Below are 23,008 nucleotides of genomic sequence, written 5' to 3'. Positions count from 1 at the left end.
AGTGACGTTTCCTGAACTTTCTATTTTCTGCTTGGGATGCAATTTTTTTCATATACAGTTGATCCTTGAACAGAGCAGGGGCACTGAGCCTCACAACAGGGGAAAATCCAAGTATACTGTGTGGTCGGTGCTGCCTGGCGGAGGTTCCTCCAGGCCCACGTTCCATACCCGTCCGGGGACCCGAGCCCACGGTTCCACACCCCTCAGGGGACCCGAGCCCACCGTTCCACACCCGTCCGGGGACCCGAGCCCACGGTTCCACACCCGTCAGGGGACCCGAGCCCACCGTTCCACACCCCTCAGGGGACCCGAGCCCACGGTTCCACACCCCTCAGGGGACCCGAGCCCACGGTTCCACACCCCTCAGGGGACCCGAGCCCACCGTTCCACACCCGTCCGGGGACCCGAGCCCACCGTTCCACACCCGTCCGGGGACCCGAGCCCACCGTTCCACACCCGTCCGGGGACCCGAGCCCACCGTTCCACACCCGTCAGGGGACCCGAACCCACGGTTCCACACCCCTCAGGGGACCCGAGCCCACGGTTCCACACCCGTCAGGGGATTCAACCAACCACGGATTGTGTGGTACCGATGTGTTGACTATTGAAAAAATCCCATATGTAAGTGGACCCTCCAAGTTCAAACCTGTGTCATTCAAGGGTCAACTACACACACACACACATACACACCTTGCTGACCTGAGTTCATGGATTGAGATTCATATCAGCTACATTTATAAAAAGATTTGAATTTTGTTGGTTTCTGTGTTTAACATTCTACTTACATGTACTATTTTATGCATATACCATTTTATTCCACTCTTTTAAGCTGCAGACATGTTTCCTCAGAAATTATTTTCTCAAACGGAGTTTAACAGCCAGCGTTTCTGTCTGTCCCTGTCTCAGGTAACGGAAAACAGGAAGACGGACAAGGATCATAGGTGACTCTCATCACAGATCTCGATTTCTCTGAGGACTTTTTCCAGCTGTTAAAACGAACGTCGCAACCACGTTACAAAACGACATCTACTCTTCCTCAGAGATAAACACTCTTAAAATAGTGTGTCTTTTACATTTATTTCTTCACATGGAAACACGTGCACACTTACCAGTGCACTCACTCAATTCCGTTAGTGCTCCTTGGCCGTATTTCATGAGAGCCCATGACGCATTCTTCTTTATTAGCTGCCCGTTATTTATTATTGTGTAAAATTATGGTCCTTTAATTTATAGTTCCATACCCTTAATCATGGGCATAGAGTTGTTTCTTTTCTCTGGTTTACTTTTAAAAACAGCCTGGGAGATATTTTTGTGTGTACCTGTATGAGTACATAAATCTGGAATTGGAATTCCTGGCTCAAAAAATTCACACATTTTTAAATTTTGATTGCTTTTGCCAAAGCAACCTGCACAAATTTATCTCCATTTATACTCTCATAAAAAAATGGCGTGAATTCAGGCCCCACAGCAACAGGAGGGACCGCCTGTGGTCACAGGTGTGTTTGGGGGAAAGTATTTGGTGTGCGCTTTCCCCAGGGCAAGGCGCTGGCTTACATTCCTGTATGCTCGGTCTTGAAATTTTTAAAAATTGAGAGCTTTTAGTATTTACTTGGTGCTTAGCCATGCATTTTTTAAAAGTCTGAAAGTATCGTCTGGCATTCATTTCAGCATTTTGTACTGATGATGCTGAGTGGCTTTTCTGATTGGTCACATTGTCATATCCGGAAGCTTTGTCTTTTTACTTTGCTTCTGATGTCACTTTCTATACACAAGTTGTAAATTTTTATGGGGTCAAATTTGTCCATCTTTCATTTGATAGCAGAGGTTACACCTGGTGGCATTTCTATTGTGATAAAATGTGATATATTATAAGACTAGCATTAGACAAGAGTCAGGGGACCGTTGTCTTTGTGACTTTGAGTTTTTTTTTATCATTGTTGCATTTACCTAAAATTATAGAATAATGTGATTTTTTGACCTCAGAAAACGCCTAAACACCTAAATACATATGCTCACCTGTGTGCACATGAGTATGTGTGCGTGTGTGCATGTGTGTGTAATTTTCTGGTTGGAGGAAAACATAAGAAACTGTAAAGGTGACTTTATTAAAATGGCATAAACATATGCCTGGCTCTAATTTCTTCTCAGTCTAATGCATGACAGTTTCTATCTCCAAATTGTTTGTACAAGTAAAACAAGTGGCTACTAATTAGACAGATTTATCCCGGGCATTCTGCCTGCTGAAAACTCAGCTCCTCATCTATTGAAATTTGTATTGAAGGTCTCTGAAATATTATTATGCTTTATTTTAGAAGATGTACACAAATGTCTATCAGCACATCCTAAGTGTAAGGCTAAATGGATCTAAACTTTTCTATGTCTGAGAAAATATGACATTAATGTAACAAATTTAAAGGTGGGAAATCAATAACACAGTTAGGCTGCTGCTTATCAGGACGCCAGGCGATTAACTGTATCATATTCTTAAAGTCAGATTTGCCATTGATCTGTTGAACTGACCAAATTGGTGTAGTCAGCATTTTAAATCAATACAGTTCATTATATGACTGATGCTTTATGAATACCTTACAACTGGAAGTGAGGTGTTTACATTGCTACATCAGTTAACTGGTCTAATGAAGAAAAGAGGCATAGAAAAAAGTATGGTGATGTCATGAAAATCAGACAAGAATGTGATGGACCAAAGTTTTTACCACCTGGAACGATGAGGAATAAAACACTAAAGGAACACAAGACCTCTAAACTAAAAGAAAATCACTTTCCATAATCATAGCCTCTTCTCTCAAGATACTCCACCACTGACAACCTCCAAGTTGACCCTCCGCCCTTTGACCGATGGCTTGGACTTGAATTTACTTTAGACATAAATTCTGTGAAATGAAAGGGCTCAGCAAATCGAGTGACACTGCAGTGTTGGGAATGGTTACCCTACGTGAGAACCCTCAGTAGTGGAATTACAGACCTGACCATTACTGAGCCAGGAACTTTTACTAATACATTCATTAATAAAAATGCTACTTTTAAATGAAAGGTCTACAGTTAAATATAATTTCAATTTAACAGAAGACCAAATAATTGAGACTAAAGACATTTTTGAGCTTCAGATAAATGTTTCTTTACCACAGGAGATATAGGTTTATAATATATCCTATTAAGGATAAGCAAAAATGTATTATAAAGAATATTTAAAGATTTTGGAGTCCTTCTCTTGGCTTTTTAAAACTATATTTCAACATGAGACACTATTGATTGATTTCCTGGTAGAAATTAACAGACTTATATTGCTTATTATCAACATTATGTAACTGTATTTCTTTTTATGCCCCTTCATGAAGCTATACGTACTTTTATAATTCTATTGCTTTATTAAGGTTTGTAACAGTTTTTAAAAAGTTCAAAACCACAGTTCTTTCAGATAATCAGTCTCATTCCTATTTAAATAACTGTTATGTTCAGAAGTATTTGTTTCCCAAAGCTTCTCTAATTCTGAATTGTATCACTGTACCTTTCTTTACCCGTCCATCCATCTATCCATCCACCCAGCCACCCACCATCCACCCGTCCATTCATCCATTCACCCACCCACCCATCCATCCACCCACCCATCCATCCATGCACCCATCCATCTATCTATCTAGTTAATCTTGGTATCTTTCCTATCACAAGGATTTCATTAAGCAATCCAATGGTTTGCATATTTGAGATGGAAAAAATAAAAGCTGCTTGGAAGCTCTGTTTTTATGGGCAAGTCTTGCAACTAGCATCCTTGTCTCAGATAATTGTTCAGGAAGCAGGGACATAACTCGGAGGGCTGTAATGTGAGCATCTTTGTTCGAGGACAAATTTCTGTAAAAAGGACCAATGCAATATTTAGCTTAGTGGATAGAACTTAGATGCTGGGTAGAGATGGGGGATGTTGTAAACTGACTTAAAACCAGACTTTCCATTAACCCACCCTCTTATTTTGTGCCCCAAGCCTAAATCTAGTGCTATTTGTAGCTGGTATTTTGAGACTCACTGCTCTCTTGGGGTCCTGCCAATGTCTGTGTGCTCGTCTACAACCTACTTCTTTCCTACTCAACTCATTAGTCAGTATGTGATCTGTGGAATGACGCATCAGCATCACCGAGGAGACTGAGAGAAACGCAGACTCTCAGATCCCACCCTGAAGCTACTGAATCAGAAGCTCGGGGGTGGTGCCTAGTGAATTGTGTCTTAATAGGTGATTTGTTTTAAGCAGAGACAGTTGGAGAATTGTTACTCTGGACTGAAGCTTCCTCATCTCTACTTCATTGGTTATAACTTCTCCAACCATGGTCAGGCTTCCAGAAATCATGGCTTTCTCTTGTCAGACATGTTTCCTACTAATTTCATTATTGTGTTTTCATGACAGAGGTCTCAATGGTGTCTTTTGTCTCTGCTTTGGTGACTGATCAATAATTGGGTTGGAACAGACCTTGGTTTCTTCCCATAGCATAATTTTTTCAACTTTCATGCATGTTCCAGCAGATATCAGAACTTCATTTCTCTTTATGGCTGGGTAACATTCTGTTACTTGTGTATACCACATTTTGTTTATCCATACATTCACTGATGGGCATTTGGGTTGTTCCTGCTTTTGGGCTATTATGAATAATGCTGCTATGAACATTCATGAACATTTTTTTTATCAATATACCTTTTAAATTCTCTTGGGTACACATAAGAATGAAATTGCTGGGTCATATGTAACATTAACATTGTGTTTAACTTTTTGAGAAACTACCAAAAGTAGTTGCACCATTTTACATTTCCACCAACAATGTATGAGGTGTTCAACTTTTCCTCAGCCTTGCAAACACTTGTTATTATCTGTCTTTTTTATTTTAGCCACTAGTGGCTGTGAAGTGGGATCTCAGTGTGGCTTGATTTGCAGTTATCTGATGACTAAGGATATTTAGTATCTTCCCATGTGCTTATTTGTCATCTGTGTATCTTCTTTGGAGAAATGTTTATTTAAAACCTTTGCTCACTTTTAATTGGGTCATTTTTCTTTATACTGTTGAGTTCTAAGGTTCTTTATATATTTTAGGTATAATTCCTTTACCAGGTGTATGTTTTGCAGATATTTTCTTCCATTCCATGGATTTTCATTTCACTTTCATGATGGTATCCTTAGAAACATCCAGTCTATTTAATTGGCATTATTTTTTTAATATCAAGAATGGATGTTGAATTTTACTACATGCTTTTTTCCTGTTAAAATATTTAGTTTATGTCACAGACGGTGTCCTAGTATTGAATTAAATTTGTATTTCCAAGATGTACTTAATTGATTATGACCAAATTTTATATTTGTGTATATGTGTGTGTATGTGTGTGTGTGTGTGTACACATACATGCTTTTGCTTTGTTTGCTTGCTTATGTTTGCCTCTTTGTTCTGACAAAGCCTGGGGGTAAATATTACTTTTATGGTAACTAAGCCTTTGTGTTTCTAATATTACCAGATATAAATATTTAATGCATTCTTATTTGGTGCCTGAACAAGGTTATATATTGGCTCTCCTGGGTCACAGATGGCTCACAGAAACACTTTGTCTGGCACACACAATACTGCAAACATTGGGACAGCCCCCCTACAAAGATGTGGAGATTCAGTTTTATCTGCAAACTCTAACTAGGTATCCCTGAGCTCGTATCCCTGAGCTCGAACAATCATGGTCTGCTTTCCGGTTTCCCCTGGGGGCGGGTGATGTGGGTCCCAGATTGCTACCATCTTCTGCGCTGTTGATTATCGTTCAGTCATTGATGGTTTCTTCCTAGAGCCTGTGGACATATGAGTTTGTAATCTCTGGAGTAAAGGTCAGAACATTTACATCTTCATTTTAAACATATTCTTCCATTTTTCTGCTCATACATTTTGTAGAACTTCTTTATATATAGATAGTATTTGTTCTGTGTGTATGTGTTGAATGAGAGATAGGAAAGGTACCAGATCGTTTGACAATTTCAAGTGCAATAATAGAAACCTGAAAGACATAGAGTAACAGGGTGGAGGCACCTTCCCTATCTTTGGTGGTCAAGGGGGCTTTCCTGAGAGAGATGCCTCTCTCAGGTGTTGGAGCCTGGTTGTCCCACTTCAGAGAAGAAGAGATGGACACAGAGGTGATGCAGAACCTGGCACAAGTCACCAGAGCTCTGAAGAGACACATCTTAGGCTTACTTTGTATTTAGCCAAGGGTCCATTCTTATTTTTGCAGCTTTGGGTAACAATTTTAACTCTCTTCGCTATTTTAATATGTCTCCAAGCTATTTCAGAAATCTAAGCTCCCCAGCCATTCCCAGGATATTTTGAGTCATTTTGCCTAGTTTTTCTGTTCACTAACATGCAGGTGAGAACATGAGCTCAGCTAACAATGATCTGTTCTAATTTTTCAGTTCACTGACTACTCTAATTATCCAAAACTTGGCACCAACTATTCAATACCCTTCATTGGGTTGGATGTAACAGAGGATGTGTGTGTGTGTGTGTGTGTGTGTGTGTGTGTGTGTGTGTGTGTGTGTGTGTTATACATATAGTGTGAACATTTAATAAGCAAATTCTTCCATTAAATAGCACACCCCGGAGTCTTGTCAACCAGGCACCCTTCAAAGGAATGTGGATGCCACTGTCTTAAAAAGAAGTCTATTTGTTTTTGCAAATAATACTCAATAATTTTAATAGTCTATATGAAAGTGCTTTTATGTAAACACGGAACACAAAAAACTGTTTTTCACCCAGACACACCCTGCAAAGAATCATTTGTTATGTTTTTTAAAAGTATGTGTTACATTTATATTATATTCACTTTCAATGACTGATTACAATAACCTGACACATTCATTTTATTATGTATGGCTTTAAATTATATTAAAAACATATGTAAGGATTTTGTTAATTTAAATAAAGCCATTATTCTATATAAACCAATTTGAAATCAACTGCCTTTTCTAAATGCCAGAGTATTCAGTTGTAAAATACCTATTTAATGCATGATGTAGTTCACGATTAACATCCAAGTTTAAAAAAGAAGAAAACAACAACCATAAGCGAATATCTTATTCTAGACAAAGTGGTGATGAATTAAAGTGACGGGAAATTTTCTTTAACTTACGTTGCTGAATTTCATTTTCATTATTTGGATTGCTCAATAAAGACTTCACAGTAGTTATCTGATCAGCAGAGTTATGTCTGCTGAAAAGCAATTTCGTGGGAGAAATCAGGCTTCCCTGGTGACGCTTTTTTGGCCACCCGGCCAGAGAGGGTCCTTCGAGGAGTCCCAGCTCGGTACGCTAACCCAGGCCCAGGTCTGGCGCTCATTTCTGCAGGCTTAGATATTTGCTGGCTTGTGCACCCAGCGGTTATCATGTTCCAGCGTTCAGACATCATTGAAACTCAAACTTACATAAAAATATATCTACCAAGTGTATGGGATACTTGGCTTCCCCATTTATCAGCCTTCCCCCATAGCTGGGATGTCACGGAAGCCAAATGACAGCCAAAGGAGCGAGCTGGTGATGTCCATGGTTCTGTTGGGATGCTGCGGTAACAGACTGCATTATCCACTCCCCCGTCACTCCTGTGCCACTGGCCAGATATTTATATTCATACAGTGGAAGCTTAAATATCTTAATATGTTTAAATACCTCAAATACTGCTTAAGGTAATTTGTGCTATTATTTATTTTTATATTTAATTCTCAATATTCTTATCACCAACTCTTGTACAGCTTACAAATATGTTGGTTTATATCTCATTATTCTATAGGAAAATCTTCAAGTTAAATGCAAACAGGAAGCTAAGGAAGATACAGTTTTCATCTTTTCATGTAAAACATTCATCAAAAAATGGTTTAACCAGCTACTTATTGATTTATGTGACTTAGGAATTTAGAATCCAAGATATGTTCTGAATATATAATATTTTTAAGACTTTCTACCTGCACTGTTTTTTATCTTCAGCACAAAAGATTGTTTATTTTTTACAAGCTTACACATAATTTTCAGAGTAGATAAGGGTGTCAGAAATATTATAATAAATATTTCAGTAACATTTGGAGACATCAATACATCTTAAATTGAATCTGTCAATCAAGGCAAGAAAGAGGATTTATGCATATTCATATAACAAATACTTACTGAGCTCTGTTTTGTGGCACTTTCTAGAAATGCAGAGGTAAGTGGATATAGTCCCTGCTGACAGGGGCCCACGGCCTAGTGGCAGGGAAATATTGTAAAAACCATCTATTTTACAGTAAAGCATTTCCCAAAGTAGAGGTATATAAACACTGCTGTACAGTTTTAAATATGAAACGTTCAGTTCTGCTTGAGGCCATCCAGAAAAGTGCCTCGGAGAAAGCAGCATCTGAGCAGAGATTTGGGGACTAAAAAGGGATTTTTCAAACAGGCAAGTTGCAAAGGACCCCCAAGCCAAAGGGAGCAGCGTCTACCAAGACAAAAATGTGAGTGATCATAGAAGGTTGGGGAACCTAGAAGTCATTCGCTGCGGCCGGATGAGAGGTACAGTGACAGAATGAAGCAGGAAGCTATGCTGAACAAGGAGAGAGGCCAGTTCAGAAGAGGATTTGCAAACTCAGGACAATATCTTAGAATCTTACAAGGAAGGAGGAGGTGGTATCTTTCCTTGGACTTCTACATTGTGATAATCACAGGTCCACATGCAATTGTAAGAAATAACACAGAGAGATCCCATGTGCCCTTCACCCCGTTTCCCCCAATGCCACACCTCGCAAATCTGCTTTTGTATTAGGAAAACTACTCTGTGGGTGACATGGAGAGGACTGACGAGAGACACGGAGTGCGTCAAGGAACCACTGGGGAAGCTCGTCCATGGCCCAGGGTGGAGACACTGAGGGTCTCTAAGGTCGGACCAGCGCAGATGAAAGAGGAAAAAGTATTTGTGGGGCCTTTATGGTGACAAATCACGAGATTGGACGACTGGCTGGATGATAGAACCACGGAAAGGAAGGGATGTAGGAGGCCTCCAAGTCCTGTCCCGGAAGATGTGTGAGCAGGTCACCGAAACAGAGTTCAGCCTCCTGCTTGTAAACTAGGACCCCTGCCCCTCTCATGATGCTGCAGAATCAGGGGCCTGAAGACGGGTGTGACAGTTAAAGACTTGAGTTTGGGATGAATCAATACACACTACTATTTATAAAACAGAGAAACAACAAGGACCTACTGTATAGCACAGGGAATTCTAGTCAATTTCTTGTAATGAGCTGTAACAGAAAAGAATAAAATATATATATATATATATATATATATATATATATATATATATATATATATATATATATTTTCAACTGAATCACTTTGCTGTACATGTGAAACTAACATTATAAATTGACTATGATAAAAAATTAGGATTATTTAAAAAAGACTTGTCCCAGAGATCAGACATGATTGGAAGCTTCCTGAATTGTGATAGTCACAACACAGTGACTAGTGATAGTCAGAACACAGTGGTCCTTTGGAAGAAGGGTGTCGGTCGCAGAGTGGAAGGATGGGGCGGGTCTGTTTTGCAGGGCTCCTGAGTAGGGAGGGCAGCAAGGTGGGAGGGAGGCGTCACCTGAGAGAGCCAAACAGACGGCAGGAGAATATCTCCGGAGGGGACTCCCTTCGGCCCCTAACCGTCAGCACTGATCCGTGCCAGGGCTGAGATCTTAGGGCCCACAGGGGACTGAGAGCAGCAGGCGTCCCCATCCTTGGTCTGCCTCTGAATGTCCGCACCTCTCACGGCACAGCCTTCCAGACCGATCTGGCTTGTGCCATAAGGGACATGAACTCTGAACCTCATAGTTGCTTCCTGAGCCAAAAAACCAAATGAGTCCACACATGGGCACCCCGACAGCACTGATTGTGATGCCAGCATTTAATAGGAGAAACACAAAATCATGGAATTGGTTTCTATGCTATGGCTGTGGCCAGGGAGCCCCAGTCCACAGAGGGGATATCAGACAACCTGGAATATTGTGGCATTGTTAATAAAAATAGTAAACCTGTGTTGGACAGTTCCTAGTTCACAGTGTCCTAAGAATGGGGTACACCTAATCCAAGGTAGCCACCCAGGCATGTAATAGGTGCCATCTCCTTTTTGCACACGTGGACACAAGGCACAAAGGGGTGCCACAGACTCCCAAGGTCACACAAGGTCACACAAACGCCTGCACTGAGACAGCTGTCTGCAGAGGCTGTAGTTTTGATCACCATGACCTCCTGCTTCGTAAGGCAGGGCTGCCCCTCCCTGAAGGAGTCAGCCATCTCTAAAGAGAGCGCTCATCACATGATCAAATTGCTAGCCACAGTCGTTCTTTCAACACTGCAAGACTGGAAAGTGATTGCAACCTTGAATTTCACGTTTTAGTCCCCGTACCTGGGACTTAGGAGGCGAACTTCACAGCCCCCTTTTGTTCATTCTTCCATAACAGCCGCAGCTGCATATGTTAAACGAATGTTGCTCCGATTGCTCCCCTGTGAACAGTGACTGCTGAAAGCAGTGTGATTGGAAGGCAGAGTTAATTACTAAGACCTGAAAGTTTTCAGAAAAGAATGCTGGAAAAAATGTGTTCTTTTCAAAAAAGGCATTGTCTTATTGTCAACTGGCCTAACGTCCAACACTCCTGACCAGCACCAAGAACTAACTTCTGGGTAATAATCTACTTTGCTTTATAAACAGAATTGTTATAAATGTTTCTCAAGAGCTGTAATATGCTGGATTAACGTCGCCTCTCACGTGTAAGTAGTGGTAGGCAAGTGAAATCTTCACATTCTCACAGTCTAATACTATGTTTTTCATGAGAAAATTGTGAATCTGAAGAAGCGTCGAGTTTATATATTTCACCTTTCTTCTTCCCATCAGGCTAAGGATGGTGGAATTGAAAAAGGAGCCCCCTTTTATTTTATAGATGAAAAAGTCAAGGCCAAGGGGCCATGTTGGCTCCAGGCCAAACAAGATAGAAAATTAGAGTAAGGATGATGAAAAGGTTTCAACTCTAGTCCCAGCTTAGTAAATGCGCAGTAAACCGGCTGTCCTGGGGGCTGTTTGAGGCAGGACTCTGAGCCCAGTGCCTCAGTGATCCATTGGTGATGTCCGCCTGGGCCCCGCCTGGAGGCGGGAGGACCATGTGCACTAGCCCTTGACAAGATGAGGGGCTCCTGGCCCTTCAGCATCCTAGCGATATTCCATGCCTCAGTCACCAGGAAGGACCACAGAAAGGTCACCTGTTTCCTGGGACATTTCCCCGTTCTTCCCTGGGCTGGGAGGAGAGAGCAGGACCGGGTCAGTGAACAGCCCCACCGACGAGGCCCGCGCGTGCGGGAAGGAACAGGAGCGCGGTCCGCGTGGGGGCGCCCTGCAGGCGCGGCAAGGCTCGTGCGACATAAACGTGTCTGTCGTCACCCCCGGGGGCCAGTTTAGCTTTGTTCAAGCCTGCTAATCCCTCTGGACGGCCCACCACACTTGTGGCATTTGAACGCAGGCCCACAACATACACAACCCTTAGGAAGCCCTGGCCCTGCCGCTTTCCGGGATGAGCGCGTTCCCCAGACCGCCCTCCTCACAACTTGGCTGTGCTTTCACACCGTCCTGGGCCTCCGGCTTCCCAGTTCAGCAGCCTCTTCGGGGTGTGTCATCGTCCCCGCCTCCTTCGGCGAGCTTCGTAACCAAAACGAAGGGAGGGAATTAGTGCTGCTCCTTTACACTAAAGAGGAGTTAAAAGCTCATTTTCTACTTGGGCACGTGCTTCCTTATTGGTTTTGTTTTCCCACCCTGGAGCTAGCAAGTGGGCAGGTCGCTGCATCTAAATACGACGGTGAACGTCGCCTTCACCAAGATCCGGGAGAGCGGACGCGTGCCTCCGGCGACCGAGTTACTGCGGACTGCCAACGTCCTACTTACAACTCCGTTAACGGGGGTTCCGAAGGAGAAGTGGCCGTTGTTAGCTGGCGTTCCCATATAATAAACGTCTTATTTTAATACCAGTTCTCCCATGCCATCTTCATAAGCAATTGCTAAAACAATTGATTAAAGCATTATATTTTTAGTAGAATTAAATCGCACTGCAGTGGTGAACACTTTCTGAAGTTACGAAGACATTTCTTATTAGTACTACTGAATTACCTGAGGTTTACCTGGGAGTGAAAATGTCAAAATAGGTAATTTGTGTGGCAGTGTTTAAAATGTTCTATTCGCTAATAAATTTTATCATAAAACCAGTCATGCTACTGCATTTCTGTCATGCCCTTGAACCTTAAATAACTCTAGCACAAGTGAAAGGTTTTCTATTACTATCTCAAACAGATAATTCTATACTCCATTTTAAATCTAAAAAAAATCATTCTAACTGCACCTAACATACAATAGAGAGGGAAGGAGATAAAATTACATTATTTGTCAGTAGACTTTTGTAGAAAATGAACAAAGTAAAACAGAAAAATAGCACACAGCAGTTATTAAAGAATTCCTGCTGAGGTGCCTAGAAGGATGTAAATGACCTCACAATAACTGGAAGAATAGATTAATTTTGTAAGTGAATTGCATAAAATTGCAGCACTGAATATGAAGATGTGATTCTAAAATAAAATGAATATTCTGCAAATAGCTGCTCTATAAAAGTCCAGTGAGTTCAGCACAAAATAGAAATATCCAGCATCCAGAAAAACAGACTTGTCCTTAAAAACAGGAAGTGGTTTATGGCAAAAAAAAAAAAAAAAAAAAAAGCAGATGTAAATAAATTTGACATTTATGGGCAACGTGCTTTTATGATTTTTATGTTGTCCATGCTTATAAAAAGATACTGGCGCATCAGGAAATTCAGTGGCATTGGGATATTTCAGTACAGCATTTAGAATAAATGTCAATGCATTTCTTAGCTCATCTTCATTGTGCTAATTTTAACACAGTGTTTCTGAAACATGATGTTTTGTCTTTGGTTTAATGAACCTTGCTCCCAATTGAAGTCACTAACTGTGCAAACATAGGTCCCTACTCAGCTGCTATTTTCTGACTCAGTCTCAACTGGGGATGACTTTGCTCCCCACCCCTCAAGGACAGCTAGCCCCATCTCGGACACTTTTGATTGTCAGCACTGGCTGGGGAGCGAGGGGGAGCGCCCCTGGCGTCCGGCGGGTGGAGCTGCGGCTAAGCACCCTACAAGGTGCAAGGCAGCCCCCATGACAAAGAGTTTTCCAGCCGAAAATGCCAGTCCTGCCACGGTTGAGAAAACCCCATCTAACTGGATTACGAATCTGAATGAAACCAAGAAAAATCTTGAAAATTCTTAAAATACGACTAGTTCTCTAGTCAGTTACTAGGCCACCATTCCAGATGCCCCCAAATACACTTCACAAATTAGTGTCACGGCTTCAAGGGGGAAGTTTTAGAGAAGGATGCGATGGTTGTGGAAATAAAATTGTATGCATTTTATACCCAATTTCCTGACTCATCATATCAAGCCACTGTAGTTCACAGGAAGTGAAATTGTCCTCCCATTAAAGGTAATTACTGTGGAAAGAGTTCAGTTGGGCGCTGTGAAAGGACGCTTTTGTTCTTGGCCTTAGCAACGCCACCCAGGAGGCATCATGCCCCAGGCCCCAGTGGGTCTCAAAGGAAATCCATGTGTTTTATAAATGATTTCTGTGCTGACCCCTTCTTTCCAAGCAAACACACAGTATATGCAAGCTTGGAGAGTAGGAAAACTGAATAATCTATGTGGATGTTCTAGAAGGTGGAGCTTCTCAGAGACGCGTGGGGCTGGAGCATATTACAGGAGAGTCTTTGGTGCACTAACCTATTTAACTGAAAATAGAGGTCAACTTGTTGCCAAGAAAACTTCAGAGGGTGCGACTATGATATATTTAAAACCTTTGGTTGTCAAATTGATACTTCTTTCCTTAATGCATGTGATCTGAAAACACAGAGTAAGCACTAAAACTGAAACAAAGCGGGACTTAACTCATTGGCAACTAATCATAGCCAGCCGACCCCCAGAAAAGCAAAAGTTAAAAAACTGAAACTAAACTTGAAACACATGCGTATTCCATTTCATTTCTTTAAAGAAGGTTGGATTGGTTGTTGACTAAAATTGGAAGATTCACACTACTCAGTTTTCACTCTCACTGTAAAGCTGCTCTAATCAAGACAGTCTGGTGCTGGTGAAAGAACAGGTACATGGGGCAATGAATCAATGGAAGAAGGATGATCTTTTCAATAGATGGTGCTGGGGAAACAGGACATCCACAAGCAAACAAACTAACAGAAATGATCCTCAACATATGCCTCACACCTTATGAAGTATAATTCAGGATGGATGATGCAATTAATATAAAAGATGAAATGGCTGTTTCCAGAAGAAAACATAGACGACTTTTGTGATTGTGTGTTAGGCAAAACATTCTTAAATACAAAAGCATAATTAATAAAAGAACAAATATTAGACTACATCAAAATTAAAAATGTTTACTCTGTGAAAGACGGTTAAAGAAATGAAAAAACAAGCTACAGATTAAAAGAAAATATTGTTTGTTGTTTTGTTGTTTTTATATTTATGGCCCTCAATTCAGACACTAATTTTTCAAAAGAAATTCTCGATCTATACTTAAATTTTGTAGCTTTTACAGATAGAAAAGTAGATTCACATACTCAAGCTGTTCCAAATAGACTTCAGCATCGCCCAGTAATTGAATCAGTTACCAGTTTTCATAAGAAAGTGCATTATAAGTGCTCAATGCTCGTATGTGGCCGGTGGCTACTGCGTCAGACGTGGGACCTCTACAGCTTACGTAGGTGGTGGGTCCATGGTGTGTTCCCTGAAAAAAACCCACCCTGTACTTGGATAATGTGTGCCCTTTCCTGTACATATATGTTACTACTGAAATTAAAAAAGACTTTATTACTTCCCGAGTAAGCCAGAGTAAGACAGGTGGGATCAGAAGATCATTTCTTTTTATTTCAAGCACTTCTGCGCCGTTTGTCTTCCTGTACATACGTATAACTTGTTCGACATACTCTTAATTGTATTTGTTAAAAAAAAAACAAAAAAGCTTTTCAGGTTTTTGCTGCATTCCTGGGAATGAGGTGAATTCAATCTCCTGTTTGAAGCCTACTCTAAGTGCCACACCGCTGCTCCCGAGCTAAGTCACCCAGCGAGGAGGCTGGGATGCCAAAACCCGAAAGACTCTGCAGTTTCTTGATGACATATGTTAGTCCACTTGGTCAAAAGGCTTTTGAGGAAACAAGAGCGGCTGCTATTTTTTGCTTTGGTGTTTTTCTTCAGAATAGATGTGTTTAATCTTCCCAATAACCTTAGGAAGTAGTAATTAGCATACTCTCCATTGGCCACATGAAGGAACGAAGGCACAGAAAGGTTATGTAATTGTGGCATCTGGGAAGTTGCTGGCGAGGACTTGAACCCAAACTCAACGCAAGGATGCTCAGGCACGTGAACTTTCGTTGAGTTCCTTTGGGGAACTGTAGCACTGTATCAGCACATAGCCTAAAATCCTCACTGATGTATACACACCAACCATTCTCTGTAAATATTTTAGTGTAGTGAAAATAGAAGTAAAATAAATAAGGATAAACTCATTCTGACTCCTTGCCGTGCTCGGCACGCGGCAACTCAAACATCAGCTCGCTGGTTTGCCAGCCCCCCTCCCCGGCACGCGCTCTCTCCCCTCAGCTCTTCTCACCGCCCCCACCCCCACCGCGAGACGCTGAGCAACTGGTGTGGTCGCCCCCCGACCCCTGCTCCACGCTGAGCATGGCAGGCGCAAGGTTGGCCAACAGCGGCCCCCGCCCTGACCTGCCATCCAACACGTGCGTCCTCAGCTGGTCCCCCCACCTGCCAGCTCCATCACTGGCTTCGTGCCCGCCTGGAATCTGCCTCGGTGTCTTTCAGATGTCCTCAGCCTCGTTTTCTGCCTGAGAAGGTGGCTGATCATTTTCGTAATGAACAAAAATGGATCCACTCTGAGTATATTCTCAGAACAGAAACAGGAAATGCTCTTTCTCCTTCTAGAAAGCCCCAACAGTCTCCATCCCTGCATGCCCTCGGTGATGTGTTTACGCTAGGATGCACCCGTTTTCCCCCGCTTCCCCGAGAGTCACCAGTTCCACTGGAAAGAAAAGGCAGGACCCGTTTGCTCAAAGTGACTGTGATCAGTAATAAACGAAACTCAGGACTCAGGGAGTCTTCCTCAGCTGTGGGGATCTGGGTTATCTCAGTGAGTTTCGAGTATATGCTTGTCTTATTAGTTCGGGGCAAAGAAGGATTTTCAAGTGTGTGGATGACAAGTAAGTGTAAGAAGATGGATTCATTACAGCTCATTAGCCTGCACTGCGTTTCAGATTTGCTGTTGTGATTCCTGTGTTTTTCACTCTTCCCCAAAATAAAATTCAAACAGTAATGATACACCCCCTTACCAGATTTATAACCTAAAACTGACAGCTCTCTCGGTTCACATTTATGCTGTGTATATAGTGTTACGAGAATAGATGGACCACAGCAAGGGGGCAAACAAAAGTCCACTTTGAAATTGCTTTTCCAGGCGGTTCAGATGGACTGTGAACTAGCATTGTTAAAAGCCCTGCCTTGTAACATGGGGCTGCTAACTGCTAATTGCTCCGTTGATGAATAGGTAACTGCTGGCTGACTCCACAGAAATAAGTTGGTCTCTCTCAAGCACATTTTTGAAATCTTCTTGGATTATGTGGACCTTCAAGGATTGAGTGAATAAACACTCCCCCGCCCAAGGAAATAAAATTTTAAAATATAAAGATAGCCTGCCTTATTCATGCAAAGAATAATTTACATACTTTAATAAGAGCAAAATTATAGTAAGTTATGTCCACAAGTGATTCTGAATTCTACATTTAAGTCATAACTATCTCCACCCTCTCAATTTGTGATCATCTTTAAAAAACACTGTTGCAAGTATAGCATCATTATGTTCTATACCAGAAACTAATACAATGTGATACGTCGATTATAGCTCGATAAAAAAATGTTTAAATAAAATAAAAATTGAAACTTAAGGTACACATACAAATTGAATAAATGGCTATTTCTACCATGAATCAGAAACATTTAATTATTTAGATAATTTGTATTTTGTGCTGGCTTTTGGGGAAAAAACTGTGATGCGTTTGTCTCCAGAGCGTCCTGCTGTAAGTCCTCAGAATCTCATTTCTCTAGGTCGTGAGTTTGTAGTTAGTCCATTTTTCCCTTTGCATCTGTGCCATTCTCCTGGAGGGAGACCTACAGCACTGGGTGGCAGGAATGTACGTCTGAATCATGGTCATCCGGGCTCAACAGTCCACCCTCAGTGACACTGGAGACACCTCAGGATGAGGAGCCGCTCCAGCATGTTAGGGGGGTTCTGAACTCACCCCAGGCCCCAGAGTAGTCAGCCTCGGCTGCACAGGAGGCCCCCGGCAGCTTTCAAACCGTATCAATGCCTGAACGCCTGGGTCCTGCTCGCCAAGTTTCTGATTGAATTGGTCTGCAAAGTAGGTGGGACTTCAGGAATATAAAACCTCGCCAGGTGACTGGGACCCCTGCTACTCACCACCCGGCAGAGGTCAGAGCTCTGCTCCTCGCACCCACTCCCTCACTTGATTTTCCAAGCATCCTTGACAAGCAGTCAAGACAAACCACGCTATCTTCTATTTACTGGGCAGCTTGGCCATAGTGACTCTGGGTTATGTAACTGAGATGCACAAAGCAAAGACCAAGAGGTCAGGTCTTAGGACTCAAGGTCACCTTGTCCCATCACATCACACTTGCTCCTGTGTGTGAGGGGTGACGGCGAGGGAGGTGACTGCCTAGACTTAATTACAGGTCAACCGTCTGTTGAGGATCACGGGTGAGCTTCGTTTTTCACTTTAAAACCCATTTTTGTGATTTCTGTTTTATTTTCCCTCACATTTGTCATCGTCAACAGCAGTTCCACTAAAGTTAGGGACAGTGACAGGCAGTAACGGCAGGAGGGTGCGGCGAGAACCCCTGTCTTTGTCCTACATCACGGCTGCGCCTCGGCTGAATACGTGAACGTCTCAGCAGAGCAGCACTGGCAGGAATTAACTCAGAGCAAACGTGTGGACACACGACTAGGAGTGTTACTACTCTTCCTGTTCGCTGTTGTTGCAATGCCTTCTAAGTACATAGTTTTACAGCTATAATGACAGTTGCCTAAAAATGTGCTGCACACGGTGTCATCGTCACCTCCACTTAAAGTGGTAGTAGTTTCAGTCCCTCTGTGATTCTAAAGTCACAGACTTTCATTGTCACGCTCTGGCCCTCCGGTACGTAGGTGACATTGCTGACCTGCTATTGGGAGGGTGTGCCCTGGGGGGCTCCTCTGTAGTGTGGGTGGAATTGCGGATCACTCCGTGTAAATTTCCTTCACCTCTCTTGTCTTTAGTTTGCACTCCTGACAATTAAAGTTTGAAATTGCGGCTCCTAATTTTAGCTTGTGAACCTACAAGAACTAATGGGTAGTTGGGGCAAGTGCTTTGCCCTGGATGAGTATATGTCCCCACACCTATCAAACGTGGGAAATAACACACATTCCAAAGATGATTGCAAGGGTGAGATGAGATCGCAGACGTCACTTGGACCACAGCAGATGCTCACCTAACAGTGTGACTGGAAAACTCTGAACGAGGACCCAGCTCAGTCAGGAAGGCTGAGTTAGGATGAGCAGTGCGTGTCTGCCCTCTCGGGTATTTTACCCCCTCGTGAAAAATGCAATTTATAAATCTGCTGAAGACTTTTGTCCTGTGTGGAGAGTCTGTGTCCATCACTAGTGGTCTGTGCACTTACGCTGCATGAATTTGGCTTTCCACTGCAGATTCTTTGAGCAGCACTCTATTCTGACACATCTTTCATATACTTCATTAGATTATAGTGTTATACTGTGGGAGTTTCTGAAAGTATTGCAGGCTGCTTGGAAGGTCTAATTCTGTGGCTTCCATTTCAGTTTTTTAAAGGAAAAAGGAAACCTTTGCTATGGTTGGAATTAACAACTGCTACTCGGATGCCATCAATCAGAAGTTTCCCCCAGAACAGCTGTAGCTTCTGTAATCCACCGCCCAGCTGTCCCACGTGGTGTTTTTAGCATTACGCACTCCAAATTCAGGAGGCAGGAGTCAAAATATAGTTAAAAGATAATAGTATTACGGCGATTCTAGGAAGGGAATTGAGTTTCTTTCCTTTCTTGTTAAAAAATATATTTGCTCTGCAAATAAGTAAACCGTCACACAGTTGTCAAGTGTACCTTTATCAATAAAATAAAGCAAAATAAAATAAAATAATAAAATAAAATCACTGACAAATTTAATCAGTAATCACCAAGATACACTTTTGAAAATTGAAATCATGAACACGCCTTCAGTAGTCACCTCTACTTGAGTCCTATAAAAATAGTTTAAATTAGGACCATTATTATTTCTGGTTAAAAAAACATGATTGTAAAATTATTCTCTCTAAACGAGACAATACTCATTGAGTGCTTACTAGGTGTGTGATATTATTATGAATTGTGCAAAAAGATCTTTTCTCTATTAAAAAAACACTTTACTGTCTAGTTGGGAATCTCATTGTAAGTGAATAAAACAATCAAGAACAAAATAAAATGCTCAATTGTGAGGAAAAGAATTGGCCTATAAATACATTTATTTACACTTGTGACAGAATATTTGCATCAGCAGAATTACTGACGCCAGAACACTTCTGCTACCTCGCCCCTTCTCCTGTGCACACAGTGAACACTTGGATGCCACAGGGATGGTATATTCAGAGCCAAGGTCAGCCTTTAACCAAGCCGGGTGACCCACTGTGAGCCCTACACAGAAGCCACTCCCAAGGCAGGGCCTGGAATTCCTTTGACATTCCAGTAACCACCACAGGCTTCTCTGAACACTCCAGGTCGGCCCAGCCTCTGCTCCAGTCTCTGCCCTCTTGTCTGTTCTGATGAGGCCTTTAAAACAATCTTCTTAATTCACATTGGTATCATCTAGTTTCATAGCGTTAAATACTACCTGTTTGTGGATGTGTCCCAAATTTATATCTACAGTTCAGACTCTTCCCCAAATTCCAGAAACCACATGCCTACCTGTCTACTGGTTCCTCCATTTAGACTCCTACCAGTACTAAAACCTCATAACTGCAGAACAAAAAGAGACTCCCAGACACAGAGAACAAACTAGCAGTTACTACTGAGGAGAGGGGACGGGGAAAGGGGGACAAGACGGGGGAGAGGGTTAGGAGTTACAAACGACTATGTTTAAAATAGATAAGCAGCCAGTATACATTGCACAGCATGGGGAAATATAGCCACTGTTTGGTAATAACCTGAAATGAAATATAATCTATAAAACTATTGAATCACTATGTTACACACTTGAAACTAATATAATATTGTAAATCAACTATACTTCCCAGTTTAAAAATAAACAAACAAGACAGAAAGAAAATGCATTATATCTAAAAGCAAGTTTCTGTATTCCCACCAAGGTGATCTCATCCCACAGGCGTCCCAGCCCCAGGCAGTGGGAGCGCTATCCTACAGACCTTTATTCTGGAGTTTTCTCCCAGGAATAAACCATGTTGTCTTTCCTCAGTCTCCTCGTGGCCAACTCCCCGGTCAAGGCCATCATGACCCGGGGTTTAGCTGTTGCTCTAACTTGTTCCCTGATTCGGCTTCTCTGCGGCACCTTCTCAACACCCGTGTCAGTACAAACCTCTGAAAGCGTAAGTCACATGTTGCCACTCCTCCGGCCCAAGTCTAACCGGAGATTCCACCTCAGAGTTAAAGCCAAAACCCTTTTTATCCTGCACAAAGCCCCCCTGCTGACAGGGCCCCCGTTGCCCGTCTGACCTCGTCTCCTGCTGTCTGCTTATGTGCTCAACTTGCTTGTGGTCTGTCTCCTCCACTGGAATATAAGCAGCCTGAGCAGAGACTTTTGGCTTATTCCTTACAACATCTCCCAAAGCTAAGACAGGGAGTGACGTGGAACAGGCTGTCAAAATTTGATTCACAATCCCCTATGGGGACTTGAGGGTGAGTCTTCAAGGGCTGTGGTCTCGATAGCAAGGCATAGGTTTACGGTTTTATACAGGCAACACCAAAACAGCAAATCAAGAAAGTACCTTCAGTTAAATAAACGAACAAAGAAACAGGTTGACTCATTTTTACATCCACCTGTGTGATCCGTTAGCTCAACTGCTTATAGAGACATAGACTGTGTACCTCTTCTCACATCTGAGTCCTGATCTATTATGTTTCAGAATGTCTGGAGCTTTCATGAGCTTGACTATTTTAGATTTGGCTCCTAAGTGGAGAGGCAAATGCTGGTTTCCAGGGCCTGGGAAGGGGAGGATGAGGAGCTGCTGTTCAAGGGACGCAAAGTTTCAGTTACGGGAGATGCTGGAGAAGTTCTAGAGAGCCGACATACAACACTGGGCTTGCAGTTAACAATGCTGTGGGGTACACCTAAGATCTGGTCCTCTGCTCTAACCACAATAAAAACAAGCATGTCCATGCAAAGTATTACACGGATTTGTCTCCTACGACTTTAGAATCACCTTCTCATCAATGAGTTTGTTAAAAATTATTTTGTTTGCCAAAGAAGCAAAACCATCACCTTCCCAGAGCTGGAGACTGGACATGTGCATACACGGTGACAGCTCTGTGACTGACGTAGCATCCCCATAAATAAGAAGGTCCGTGGCGTTCCTCACTGCCCAGAGCCGTAAGCGCTAACTTCCTCAGATGACGGAAGACAGTGCTTGGTGGCCTTCCTATGAACAGCGTACTCTGTTGCTCAGGAGAGAGTGAAGTACTAATCATGAGTGTTGCTTGCCCAGGCTGGGGGATCATGCCCTCTTTGGATGAATAGTCCCTTCCGTGTGACGCTTCTCTGGTTTCATCTGTAGCAGAAGAACAAAATTTAATACAAACTTGTGCAGGATCAAATAGGACTGCAGGAATCGCTCCCTAGCTGCTGATCGTGCACTAGATTAAAATTTAACAAGTGCCTACCAAGCCCCATTCTGCGCAGGTGGAGCCCAGCACCCACAAAGAGTGACCAGTCTTCCTTGAAAAGAGGGCCCATGTCTCTTCCACCCTGACCACTGGGAGTCTGTCAGATACCTCACGTGCACTCACTAGTGATTACTGATGGAATGAGACATGTGAAGCTTTTAGAATAAACCGTTACATCTCAACTTTCCACTTAATATTTTAAGTAAAGCTGATGCGCCCCCAAGGTAAACCCATTAGAACAGAGCCAGTGAGCAGACCTCACCAGTGTAGCTGTCTGCCTCACTTACAGGTTTCCAACCAAGAGCCGTACTGTTACCTTGTCAATATTATACTGATGAAGAGAAAAGCTAAATCCACCTTCCTGTCTCTCTTTCTGTTCAGGCTTCAAGTCAGTGATTCTTCCATTACCGAGACCCAATGACAGGACATTTTTACTCCCTTATTTCCTGTACATCAAAGTTCAAAATATGTCAGGTATTTCCAACAATCTGTCTTCTTTGACACGAGGTGGCTTTGAATACTTGTGTATATGACTTTGGACAGAAGTGCCTTCCTCAGCTAAGAGAGCTCTTGGAGTCACCACGGATTCGTCCAGCGCAGCCATGGCTCTGCTTTGACTCTCAATGCAATGGCTCTCAGAGGATTTCCCAGGAAAAAGGCAAACTTGACAAAAACTGAATTCTATTTTCAACCTAACAAATTGCCGAAGCATGATGCTGTTCTTTCTCCTACGGTAGTCATAGAATCCCAGCATCTTTGAAACAGAAGAAAGCAGCTTGGGCTCCTTAAGTGAAAAATTCTATCCCCAAAGGGCCAAAGGAGTGACGGCAATACAGAGTAACGCGTTCTTTCCTGGTGGAGTCGGGCCAACATCCTGGAAGGAGGGTCCCGCGGCTCCGT

At 42.5% G+C, this 23,008-nt stretch overlaps 1 long non-coding RNA gene across 1 annotated transcript in view; it reads right to left on the bottom strand.

Annotated features, from left to right (window-relative positions):
• Window positions 1-20,773, bottom strand: part of LOC141579822 (uncharacterized) — a 39,399-nt gene extending 18,626 nt beyond the window's left edge. The window contains exon 1 of the long non-coding RNA XR_012511836.1: window positions 20,635-20,773. This is a non-coding gene — a long non-coding RNA (uncharacterized LOC141579822). The remainder of the gene's footprint in view (window positions 1-20,634) is intronic.
• Between the last annotated feature and the right edge of the window lie 2,235 nt (window positions 20,774-23,008).

The sequence above is a fragment of the Camelus bactrianus genome, chromosome 14 (genome assembly GCF_048773025.1).
Source record: "Camelus bactrianus isolate YW-2024 breed Bactrian camel chromosome 14, ASM4877302v1, whole genome shotgun sequence".
Taxonomy (NCBI): Eukaryota; Metazoa; Chordata; class Mammalia; order Artiodactyla; family Camelidae; genus Camelus; species Camelus bactrianus.
This window is presented reverse-complemented; position numbering and strand designations above follow the sequence as displayed.